The following is a 12,621-nucleotide window of genomic DNA, read 5'->3' as shown; positions in this document are numbered from 1 at the left end:
TAATTATAATTTATATTCAGCTTTATAAAAGTACCAAGTAACATGCTGAAAGTAGCAATCTCTGTGATACCCCCACTTGTAAAAATGTTTCTTATCCAAAAAATACCTGCTGCCTGAGAACAACTATCTACTTGTTTCATGGGGAAAACATGATCAAAGTAAAAAATGAACAGCAAACAAGAAACAAGCTCAAGATAAATTGCTTAAAGGATTACTGCACAGGTTATAGACCACACAATAGATTGGCATTCTGTTTAGTTTATGGGTAAAGCCTGCAAAGATGACTGCAAGTCTCCAACAAATATACTGAGCTTCTGAAAATACTGTAATCTTGTCCTTTATTACAAATACTGTCATATGCATTACAATACCTAAGGCTCATATGCTATCTAGCTATGTAAATATTCTCTGCATGGCAACAACAAAAAAGCTTTCAATGTTGGTAATTCTTTAACAGCATGCTTATTAATGCTTACTTGCATCTTACAGTCTCAGACAAGCTTACCTGATGGTCATTAAAGCATTGCTACTTAAACACAGAGCAATAGGCACTGCAACAACATGCATTTTCTGAATAAGAAGAAGCATAAATCAACAATATAAAAATATGACAGAAAAACCAAAACATTCTGCAAAATCAAGGACGGATGAAAAACCACTGTAGTACTTGTGCCTACCTTGGATGGGGAATACTCTGCACACTTACACTGCATAACTGCTCCTTGCCTTGCTTGGACACATCCAGAGTCACTATGTGGGGGAGTGGGGTGCAACAAGTATGTCACAATTTGAAATGTCTCTGGCTGACGGTGATGGCCCTAACACATTTGTCATACCTCTCAGCCTCAGAGCAAAAAATCTGGACAAAGCCATAAACAGAAGTGGGACAAAGGCCCAAAAATAAGGACAATTTTTAAATATTGCTCTTATAAACCTAGAAAGATAATAGAATAGTAGGTCTTGCATTAGTATGAATTTTCTGAAGGGTATGAAATCTGAAACTCAAATGTCTGTCATTATTTTCTAACTTCAATCTTTAATGATTTTCTACTAATTTGCTAGAAAACCACAATTTTATAAAAAATGGACCAAAAATGTGATGCAAAAATATAAAATAGCCACACAATACAGCTGGGAAGCTGCATTTCTGAAATTAAAAGTAATCTATAACTCTGATCATTACAATTATTTATTAATTGTAAACTTTCCATGTTTTCTTCCAAATTTGCCATTTTGTTAAGGGATTATTAGGGAGAGAGCAACATGTTGAACCAAAATTGGGGACAGTTTAGAGGTTTGGATATACCTAATTCTATAAAGCGATTTATTTGCATGTACCTCTCAAACTCTTAATGCAGGAAATCTAGACAAGGCCAAATATATTGGGGGTACATACAAACAGTACTAAAAATTGCTCTTGTATAAACTTAGACAGTTGACAGAAAAACAGGTCTTGCTTTAGCATACATTTTTCTGAAGTGTGTGAAGTCTGAAACTCAATGTGCCTTCATTCCTAAATGATTTGCCAGAAAAACACAAATTTTATGAGGAACAAATGAAAAATAAGAAGCAAAAATCTATTCATTTTTCAAAAATCTGGACAGTTAAGAGGTATATAACTTCAAAACAAGACAAAGACTCCCCATGGTAAAACAGCAAAAATCAGGTATCAGAGTGAAACACACCTGGTAAGTTTTAAAACACATCCAAAGGCAGCAATTCCATCCAGTGCAAGTCTTTTATTGAAACAAAAAGATAAATCCGGTAAGCGCTTTCACCCAACTGGGCTTCATCAAGTCTTTTATTGAAACAAACAGATAAATCCGGTAAGCACTTTCACCCAACTGGGCTTCATCAGGTCTTCATCAGACTTGCACTGGATGGAATTGCTGCCTTTAAATGTGTTTTAAAACTTACCACCTGTGTTTCACTCTGATACCTGCTTTTTGCTGTTTTACCAGTTAAGAGGTATAGTTCAGCTGGGGCTGTCTTTAAGTTTGCTGCCCTTCCCCCCTCACAAAATCATGGTTGAATGGGGCCTCCCTGCTGCAACCATTCCAATGTTCCATTACTTGGCTATTTCACCCCATTTACCATAAACACTGTAATGTGCATACTACTTTACTTCTATGATGATCTGGATTTCATTTAAAAGTTTTATTTTACATTTTACAGCACAAACACTAATAGACATCTGCTAAACAAAGCAATGCAGTCTCACAATGAAAATAGACTTAGCATTAAAATGCTCTGCCCTTGAAACTCACATTCATTGAAACAGCATTGAAACCCACATTCAAAGAAAATTCATCTGGCCAGTGGCAGATAAAGATTAACTTTGCGCTATTTTCAAATCATAGGCCCCTTGCACAGGAAACATACATGTGTTCTGTGATATAACTTCCTTATTGTACTAAATTCTATTCCTTGTATAATACAGTACAGTTGTTAGAGGGCATTTTAAATTTATTGTTTTGAACATTTTTCCAGTAAACAATGAATCAAAATGCATGGACCAATAATGACAAAACTGCCCAATTCAGAACATTTCCATATTAAAAAATCCAAAAGAAACTCTTCACACCAGCAGGTCAGAACCAATAGCAGCTTTATTCACATAAAACACTCTGGTTTAACACTTTCTTCCCTACTGAAGGGACTTGTTCAGAACAATGAAATTGCCATAACCCAGTCCTTTTATACAATACCACACTCAATCGACTAATTGAATAATCACCAATCAACCCAAAAGCACATAAGAAATGCACATAAAAATGCCTAAAATACATATTGCATTCACATCAAAACATGACATAAAAACTACTTTCTTGTTGTTATGCATTAAAATACATGTACAACTGGCTTGAGTTGCCTCATATACTTCTACTCAATCAACTCTCTATAGCACACAAACACTACTACCTTCTTGAGATAACCCCAGCACTTCAGCACCTAATTCAGCCCCACATTCCCTCTAGAGCCTTAAGATCTAGTAACCAGAACATCATAACTGTCATCAAACATAAAAGCAAAGCTGGTAAGTCTCTCTTTGTCAATACCATTGCCAAAACCTGGAACACATTACCAAGCCAGATAACTTCTACCACCTCCTTTAGTCAATTTAAAAAAATCTCCTGAAAACCCACTATCTAATTAACTGGCTATGCTCATGCCACTCACCAGGCTAATCCATACCAAGAGAATTTGTCAGGGTACAGCTATGTATAAACAGTTTCTCCCCTGAAAGCTTCCAAACCCATGTAAATTTACCTTACAAAACTTATAACTGCAAAAGAAAAAAAAAAATGTACATCTGATTGTCTACTGTAAGAAATGTTAATCACTAGCATGATGTCCTGTTGTGTGTATATATGCTATATGTATGTTTGTTAATCACTAGCATGTTGTCCTGATGTTGATATATGCCATATGTATGTATGTTCTACTTCTTTTCACTCTCATGTAATGTATTGTAATGTGGAGTTTTTCTCCCCAGGCCTCCGCTGAAAATGAACCTGTGTCCAGTCGGACTTTCCCGGAAAACAAATGTAAAATAAATAAATAAAATATAATGGCATTAACCACAGTTTATGCCATTATCCTAAAATATGCTTTAATTTCAATATGCAAGCAATATTTACATTTTCGTTAATACCAGGTGGTTGGGTGGCATTTAACCTAAGCTGCCACCTTAACTTACAAATGTCTAGATGCACACCAAGCACCCTCCCCTGAGCATCCTTAACCAACTGTGCAAAACTGATAATCTAAAAATGTGGTCCTTATTTTCACATACGTGCCTACACAAAGCATTGGTCATTTTACAATTTCTTATGTCCAAAAGATGTTCATTAAACCTCTCCTTAAACCGTCTACAGGTTTTTCCCACATAAAAGATGGGACATGACTGGCACTTAGCCAGGTATACCACATTTTTGCTGCAACCGTTGAAATGCCCTGTTATGTAAATGTTCACACCATTTAACTTAAAATATTCTGAGGTCTCTGCTATATTCCTACAGCAATTCTCTATACCCCATCTCCTAGAATAAACAGTCGAATCCTCATGTCCCTTGGACTCAAGCAGATTTTTAAAAGATCTATCCTTTATGTAAACAATCACAGGGGCTGACCCCACTTTTTGTGCAATGTGATGATCATATAATAGAATTTCCAAATTACGCCTAAGGATTCCAGCAACTGCCTCAGCGTCCAAACTGAAAGTTGTAATGAAACTAAGCTTCCTATTGGGCTGATCGGTTTTGGCTTTCTGCAAAATCTCCAATCTGAAATTGTCTCCATCTGCCCGCTTTTTTACTACTTCCTTAGCCACCTTGCTCACCAGTCTACTAGGGTATCCCCTCTTTATAAACATTTGGGAAATAAAATCCACCTCTGCCTTGAAAGTATCCTCCTCACTCACCATTCTGGCAGCCCTCACAAACTGCCCCTTAACAATGGACTTCTTTCTTTTGTTAATAGGGATGCCAACTATCAAAATTCAAGTATGAATTTGAAAAGGTTGGTTTATGATGAATTCCTGAAACTAATCTACCTTTTCCTTTATCTATCTTCAGACTCACATCCAAATAAGTAATGTGTTCCATACTATAATCAAAGGTAAACTTTAAAAATTCTACTGTACCATTGATCTAATCAAAAAAGATTTTTAATAACTCTTCACTGCCATCCCATACAAGAAATATGTCGGCCAAAAATCAAGTGTAACAAGAAATATACCCATAAAACTCATTCTTAAAGACATATTCTTGTTCCCAATGTGACATGACATAATTTGCAAATATGGGGGCACATGCTGCCCCCATAGCTACACCAGTGGCCTGCTTGAAATACTGACCCTCAAAATAAATAGAGTCATTCTTTAGGACAAGCTCCATTAAAACTAACAGCATATTGATAGTGTCCTGATCATACATACCTGTTTTTAGTAACTGAATTGCAAGCCAACTCAGGCCAGTCTCATGTGGTAGGACTGGAAATAAATTATAAACATCAATGATAACCAAAAAATTTTATTACAAAGTTGGACCCTGTTTAGTTTTTTCAGAAAATGCCAGGAATCCTTACAAATATACTCAAAGCACCCCAAACCTGTTTGCAAATGTGAATCTAAAAAACTACTCATAAAGCAGGTCTTTTCCCACTTACCATTAACTATGGGCCTAATGTTTGGATTGTTCAGATCTTTGTGAATTTTAGGGATGCCAAATGTATTAGACACCATAGGATGGTCATTCCTTATAAATATGTATTGGTCCTCATTCAACTGACCTTCCAAAACGATGTCCTCTAGCCTCAAATCAATGGTTCAATTCATAATATTAACCTAATTGAGGGAAGTTTCCTCATAAACTTCCATTAGTAGGGTGCCCATGGCATTGGAATAATCACTAGCATCCATTATCACTAAGCCATTGCCCTTATCAGGCTGCATGACATGAATATTTTGAACTTTTGCAATTTCCATGAGCAATCTGTGCTCATCCTTAGTTAAAATGTATTCAGGAATCTTTTTTATATTCCTTAACCGCTTCCTAATGTCTTTCTCACAAACTCTCTCATAAATACCAATACAATTATTACTTGGTGGGTTAAATGTACTTGGCTTTCTTAATAACAATCGCCCATCATGGGTTTGAACACCACCAAACCACATTTTGCAATTAAGCTTTCACACAAATAATTTAAGATCAATGATCACTTGTGCCAGATTTCCCCTCCTGCTTGGAACAAAGGTTAAACCTTTTGAGAGCAAATTAGTATGCTCTGGAGTTAAAGACCTGCTGGAATAATTATATATTTTAAAATCACCACTCGTATTTGTTTTAACATGTGGTACCAAGTATTTTTTATTCAACAGGGCTATCAAAACATCCAGCTCATCTTGCTCATTACTATACTGTATAACAGATACATCGTATTGCTGTTCAAAGGTTACAAAAATCCTCACTCAAGCCCACAGAATCTGCATTACTACAGTTGTTAGAGGGTGTTTAAAATTTATTGTTTTGAACATTTTTCCAGTAAACAATGAATCAAAATGCATGGACCAATAATAACAAAACTGCCCAATTCAGAACATTTCCATTATAAAAGTGTACTCAAACTTCTACAATCCAATAGCATCAGTAAATATGCTCAATCTCTGCAGAAGTAAGTCATCTAAATAATTCCACATTAAATAGATCTGTAACTAATGAAGAGGTTGCTGTTAGCAAACAACTTTATATTTCATTGTTTCATCTACAAATAAAGTGTCTGTGGCCCTTGAGGAGTAAGTTGCCTATGTCATATTAAAAAAAATACAAGCTAGTAATATTGCAATAGGGAATGGATGGCAAACTGATAACAGGTTCATCGTTACTAGGTATCTCTACCAAAGAGGACATTCTCAGGACTGCAGCATCCACCCCCTTTAAAAGTACAACACAGTACTGTATCAGCAATGCATCTATATATACTGTGGGAGTAGAACCCACAGCCTTCTGCATCAAAAGCAACTAAAGTACCTGTTGTGCTATTAACAATGCAAGCAGACTCAGCATAAGCAGCACTAAACTTCTTTTCAAGCTCTCAGGTCCTTGCAAAATACACTCAGCCCTCAACTGTATCTCTTAACTTTGAAGCACAAGAAATGTAGAAAAAGCCAAAATTTATTGGGGAAGGGGCAGTCGCCCAAAAACAAGGGACACATTTTAAACATTGCTTGTATAATCTTGGAAAGTTGCTAGAATAAAATGCTGTGTTATCACCATGCATTTCACTGCCAAGTCTTGGACTCATGACCCTGTGCACTACAGTCAAAGCAAAATACTACTATGCCAAATCAGCTGTTTTTTGAAAGACAGGTAGACTGAAACTTAAATGGCTATCATTTAGTGAATTCAGTTCTCACCATATCTCTCAACCTCTTAGCACAAAACATCTAGACATAGCCAATAATGGGGAATACAGCCCCCAAACATATTCAGTGAATTCAGTTCTCACCATAGTTCTCAACCTCTTAGCACAAAAAAACCTGGACAAAGCCAATAATGGGGGAATACAGCCCCCAAAATAGGGACACATCTCAAATATTGATCTTATAAACAGAAAATTGCTAGAATAAAAGGTTTTGGGTTACCATGTACTTTCTGAAGAATATGAAGTCTGAAATTCAAATGCCTGTCATTATTTAGTGAATTCAAAATGAAGAAAACCACAAATTTTATGAGGAACAGAACAGAACAAAAATATGAGACAAAAATGACACAAGTGGTGGTGAGTAGGCAACTGAAGCTCTTGCTACCTACTTGCAAGGTATAGGGTTTGAGTCTAGCTACCAGGGATAGTCCTACGTTCTCTCTAACCACCAAGTATATTTAACTATGGCATTACACACACATTATAAACAATGAGTAGTGACCTGTGCAAATTAAGAAACTAAATTATTTAAAGAAGATTTTTCCTCAAAAGAGGAAACTGAAGATAAAACAAAACAATCACCATACTTTCACAATTTGTCAGAACAGACTTTAAGATATGAACCTGACAATTCGACATTCTGAAAACCAAAGCTGCAGAAGTATGTGTGCATCTTTTCCCCATACCTATCAATAATTTCCCATCCTTATCAGAAAGAGTAGGACTGGAATTAAGTAAGAGCTTAGCAACAGTGGGGTGAACTATGGCTGTAGCTGCTGGGTCATGTATGGGAATAGTTTATAAACATTTAAAAGACTGAGGAATTGTATACATCTATCTGCCTTTTTAGGGGCAGCTGGCTGGCTAGCAGGTAAATTACAGGCAGTAACACATACACACATCCTCTACAGCTATTGAGCAGGAGGAATGAATATAGGTTCTGGAAAGTGCTTCTGTAACAACTCAATATTTTCTGTGCGACTGAGAAACCTCATTGTTCTCCCACTGAAAATGCTAGCACATTATCAATAGTCTTAGAAAAAAAAGAAACACAGGGACTATCAAAACCTGTGCTGTCTCCTGAGTCTGAATCAGAAATATGAGGAAAAAAAATAATCCATCCCTGCATCTTCTTGTTCAGATTCAGAATCTTGAATCTCTTCAGGAAGAGAGGAAGCATTTCCTTTACCAGAAACTACTTTACAAGAAGGACCAATAGCCTGATTAAACCCTGAGACACAATCAGTAAACTACTGCCATCCAAAGAAATTGGAGGAGGAGCTGATACATGCTTGATTTTCTTTTTCTTCTTGACAGGAAAAATGAGGCCACCTGTGTTAATAATGGCAGCAGCTGCTTCCCCAGGGAGGGATGCAGCATTGTGGCAAAACAGGGAAACCTTCCCTGTTCCCTTTCCCAGGACTGACAAGAGTGGCACCCCCCTTGCCCACTGAGGGGACTACAACAGCCACAGATGTCATGGCTGACCCATGGTCCATAGTGGCTACAGGTATGGCAGTAGTACCATCTGGGGTAAAAGTTGAGTGGTCTAAGGTACAGCAAATGGCTACAGCAGAGTCATCCAACTGCAACTGAGGCAAATTGCTAACCTGCTGTGGTGTCAAAGGCTGTTTGCTTAACTTTTTATTTTTATGGCTGTAAGAAGGGCCAACCTTGGCACCGGTAGTCTGTTCTATGGTAAAGTCAAAAATGGTGCCTCTTTTCTGCGGAAGTCAACCAACAAATGCTGGTAAAACTACCAGTCCACAAAAGTTACTTATTTTAATAAGAAAACATAGTAAGAAGCACTTTTAAACACTATTCAAGCCCTGCTAAGGAAAAATAAACAGAAAATTTCCAAGGAAAATATGTTTTCAGTTAGTTAACATTACATTTAAGCTGACAGAAAAAAATGAGCATTCTCTTTAAAAGTAAGTTACTTTTATCCAGACAGTCCATTTAAACAAAATACTGCTAGCTTTAAAATAACTTCCCTGAAGAGGAAAGTAATAAAACATCAATAAATTTAAGAGAATGGAGGATCTTTTTTCCCAAAAAGGAACTTATCTGTCCATGAAAGAAAAGCGCCAGCTGATCTTTAGTCTTCAAAAGCCTCAGAGGAGCGTACTGTTCAGTGGCAGTAATGCCCTAACCTCTATACATATACAGACATATACACACACACACACATATATATATATATATATATATATATATATATATATATATATATATATATATATATATATACACACACACACACACACACACACACACACACACACACACACACACACACTCGTGCATGTGCATTCCCAGACTTTATTAATACCAGTGCACTGAAGCAAAATGTAAACTACCCACTACAGGCTATATGGTCCAAACAAACCTAGCCTTCACCTGTACCCATTTCACATCTCCTCATCCCTTCTTTAACGCTGACCATAAATCAATCATTGTCTCTGTTAGGTATACTGAGACCACCCAACAGCCTTTTTAGAGACTTTCCAGGGCAAAAGGGCATACCCAAAATTCCCAGCAATCCCAAACAAATGTACTTAACTGTGAGACTTCTGCATTCACTTCCAAATTTTGTCTGCATCTAAACAGCTGCATTGAAAAGTCAGTACCTGTCCACCCTGAATATAGTGGTAAATTCAGGAATAAACTTCAGTTGTGGAACTCCCAGATTAATAAACTGTATATTAAAAGAAGGAAAATAAGGAAAAGCTGTACAAAATCCCATTTCCTACCTCAAAACTAGACTGAAGCATGTCAGAAAGGAACTTAAGAGAGCATACTACAGATATTAAAGGAAACTACAAATCTTTCTTCACTTATGGTAGGAAATTAAGGAATAATAACCTACATTGCATGGAATAACCAAACAAATCCACAAGCAGGCAGAACAGACCAGATAACGATAATTAGCGTAAAATTTATTAACCATAAAAAATAAAATCAAGCGCTTTTGCCCGGCTAAATACCAGGCTTTATCAAGATACAAAATTCCCCAAAATAAAAGCTTAAATAACTTAATACTAAAGTCATGTGACTTGTTAATTATTGAATTGAACATATAAGAGACTATTAAAGTACTAGCAACAGTTTAAAAGTTGACAAACAAATGTAAGCCGTGTGTCAAATAATCCTCAATACATAAAATACAATTGTGTTGAAAATTATACTAAAATCACCATGTAAAATTTTTTTTTTTTTTATGAAAATATTTCATTAAAACTTATATTTCTAATAAACTACATAAAAAATCACAACTTAGCTTTCCTTAGTTTGAGCACACTCACAATGCTAATACTCTTGTTAAGACCAGGGGGTCTAGTGGCATTTAATTTGAGTTGCAACAATAGCTCTTTGTATTCAAGACGGGCTTCCTAGTCACCTCCTCTGTGGTCCTGTATAACCTGTTCAAGGACAATGAATTTAAGCTGCATGTTAGGGCAAGAGCCAAGATGTTTAAAAAAGGCATTCGTATCTTTCTTTCTAGAAATATCGTATAGGTGCTCGTATATTCTCCTTCTAAGGGTTCTCTCAGTTTTACCTATGTAAAAACTGCAACATTGGGTACACAACCCTAAATATACCACGCCCTTTGCCCCACATTTGTAATAACAATCAGCTTTAAATTTAAACTTCCTAGAAGGGATGTAAAGGGAGCTGTCATTGGTTATAAAGTAACATTGTTTGCATGCCCCACATTTGTGGGTACCAATTTTAGGGAAACTGTGTTTATTGTCAAACCTGGGTCTTCTTTCAAAAAGTCCTTTGAGGTTTGTACCCCTTCTTTTGACAAAATGAGGATGTTCCTTCACAATATGCTTAAAATCATCATGAAGTGTCAAAAGGGGCCAATACCTCAAAATTGACTGCTCCACTTGCAGAGAATCGTTGGAAAAGGTATATACGAAACTATTGTGTGGGTCAAACTGTTCTAAGGGTTTTGTTCATGTATCCTGTGTTATGCCTTTGCCCAATAACGGGAAATAAATAGCTTCCCTGTTATTAATAACATCCTGAGCTAAATTGTTAACAAGATATGTCGGACAGCCTCTCTCAAAAAAAAGCTGCTTCAAAAAATCTACCTCTTCAAAAAAATACTCCTTTGTGCTTGACATCCTAGATGCACGAATAAATTGTCCCTTAACTATGCCTTTTTACTGGTGGAAAGGGTGACCACTGTTAAAATGCAGATAGGAGCTTTTCTATATAGCCTTGACTGAAAAGTGTGGTTGTGAACATCTTTAAAAAGAACTACATCTAAATAATTTAAATAATCATTACTGACATTGTAAGTAAATGTTAAAAAATGTGTGGTAGAATTAATATAATTCATAAAATCCATAAAATCATCTAAGGATCCATCCCATAGTAGACAGATGTCGTCCAGGTATCGCTTGTAGTGGATAATACGTTGGACCCTGTGTGTAGAAAAAATTAATTTACTTTCCCAGTAATGCAGCACAATATTGGCATAGCTTGAGGCACAAGCAGTGCCCATTGCTACACCCTTCTTTTGTCTGAATAGTTTGCCATTAAAGTGTATGAAATTGTTGTCTAAAACAATCTCCATAAACGCAACCAATAACCTGATAGTGTTGGAATCTAAACCAGAATCAGACACTAAAATGTCATTAAACCATTCTAAACCTATAAAGTGCGGAATACTGGGAAATAGTTCCACTACATCAATTGTTGCCATTAATAAATCAGGTTTGTAAAATCTTTGTTCAACACCTTTAAGAAAGTCCCAAGAATCTTTGCACACGTGCTGTAGAGAAGATGCAAGTTTCTTAGTGATAAAATCTATGAACTTTCCTAGGGGTTCCATTATACTACCCGCCCCTGAGACGATAGGTCTGAACTTCAATGGGGTTAAACCTTTATGAGTCTTTGGAATCCCAAAGATTGCTGGGATTCTTGGTTTATTAACATGCAAATAATTATAGAGTTTTTCATTAATAGCTCCCTGAAAAAGATGGTCTGAAAGCACAAACTTGATCTTAGAGTATGCTAAATTTAACTCATTCCTAGAAATCAATTCGTATTGTTCAGTATCTTGCAGCATGTTGTGAAGATAAATATCGTATGCTGTGTTGTACATCAAAACTATACCCCCTCCCTTGTCCGGTTTCATCACCCGGACGTCCTCTTCTTTAAGCATTTTTATTAACTGGAGTGACTCCTGTTTAAAATTGGTGGGCGGAGTATATGCTCGGTTAGAACAATGATTTCTTAAGTCAGCCTCAACCAATTCTTCAAAAACCTTAAGGGAGGGGTGTATAGGGAGGTTGAATGTACTAGCCCTGGAAAGACCTCCCAAAACTTGTGTTTGTCCTTTGAACTGAAAGGCAAGGTTCAAATGCCTAACAAATTATTTTAAATCTACTAAAACATTGCTTAAATTCACAGGGCGTAGTGGAACAAACTGAAAACTTCTGGTAAAAAGTCCAAAAAAATCAGCAGTTACATTAATGTCAGTAAAACTGTAAATAATGAAATTGTCCTTATTTACTACCACACAATTGTCCCCTTCAGATCCGAAATCTAACCTCGAAGGTTCACAATTAGTCATACAGACTAAGTCAATTGCCTTCCCTGTATTCTAAAAGGTCACGCTCTAACTTTCTGATCTTGCGGTAAACAATTTTAACGCAGTATTGATCTACTTCATTAAAAACA

This window comes from Protopterus annectens, chromosome 12.part0, assembly GCF_019279795.1.
Source record: "Protopterus annectens isolate FY-2018-M chromosome 12.part0, PAN1.0, whole genome shotgun sequence".
NCBI lineage: Eukaryota > Metazoa > Chordata > Ceratodontiformes > Protopteridae > Protopterus > Protopterus annectens.
Note: the sequence above shows the minus strand (reverse complement) of the source record.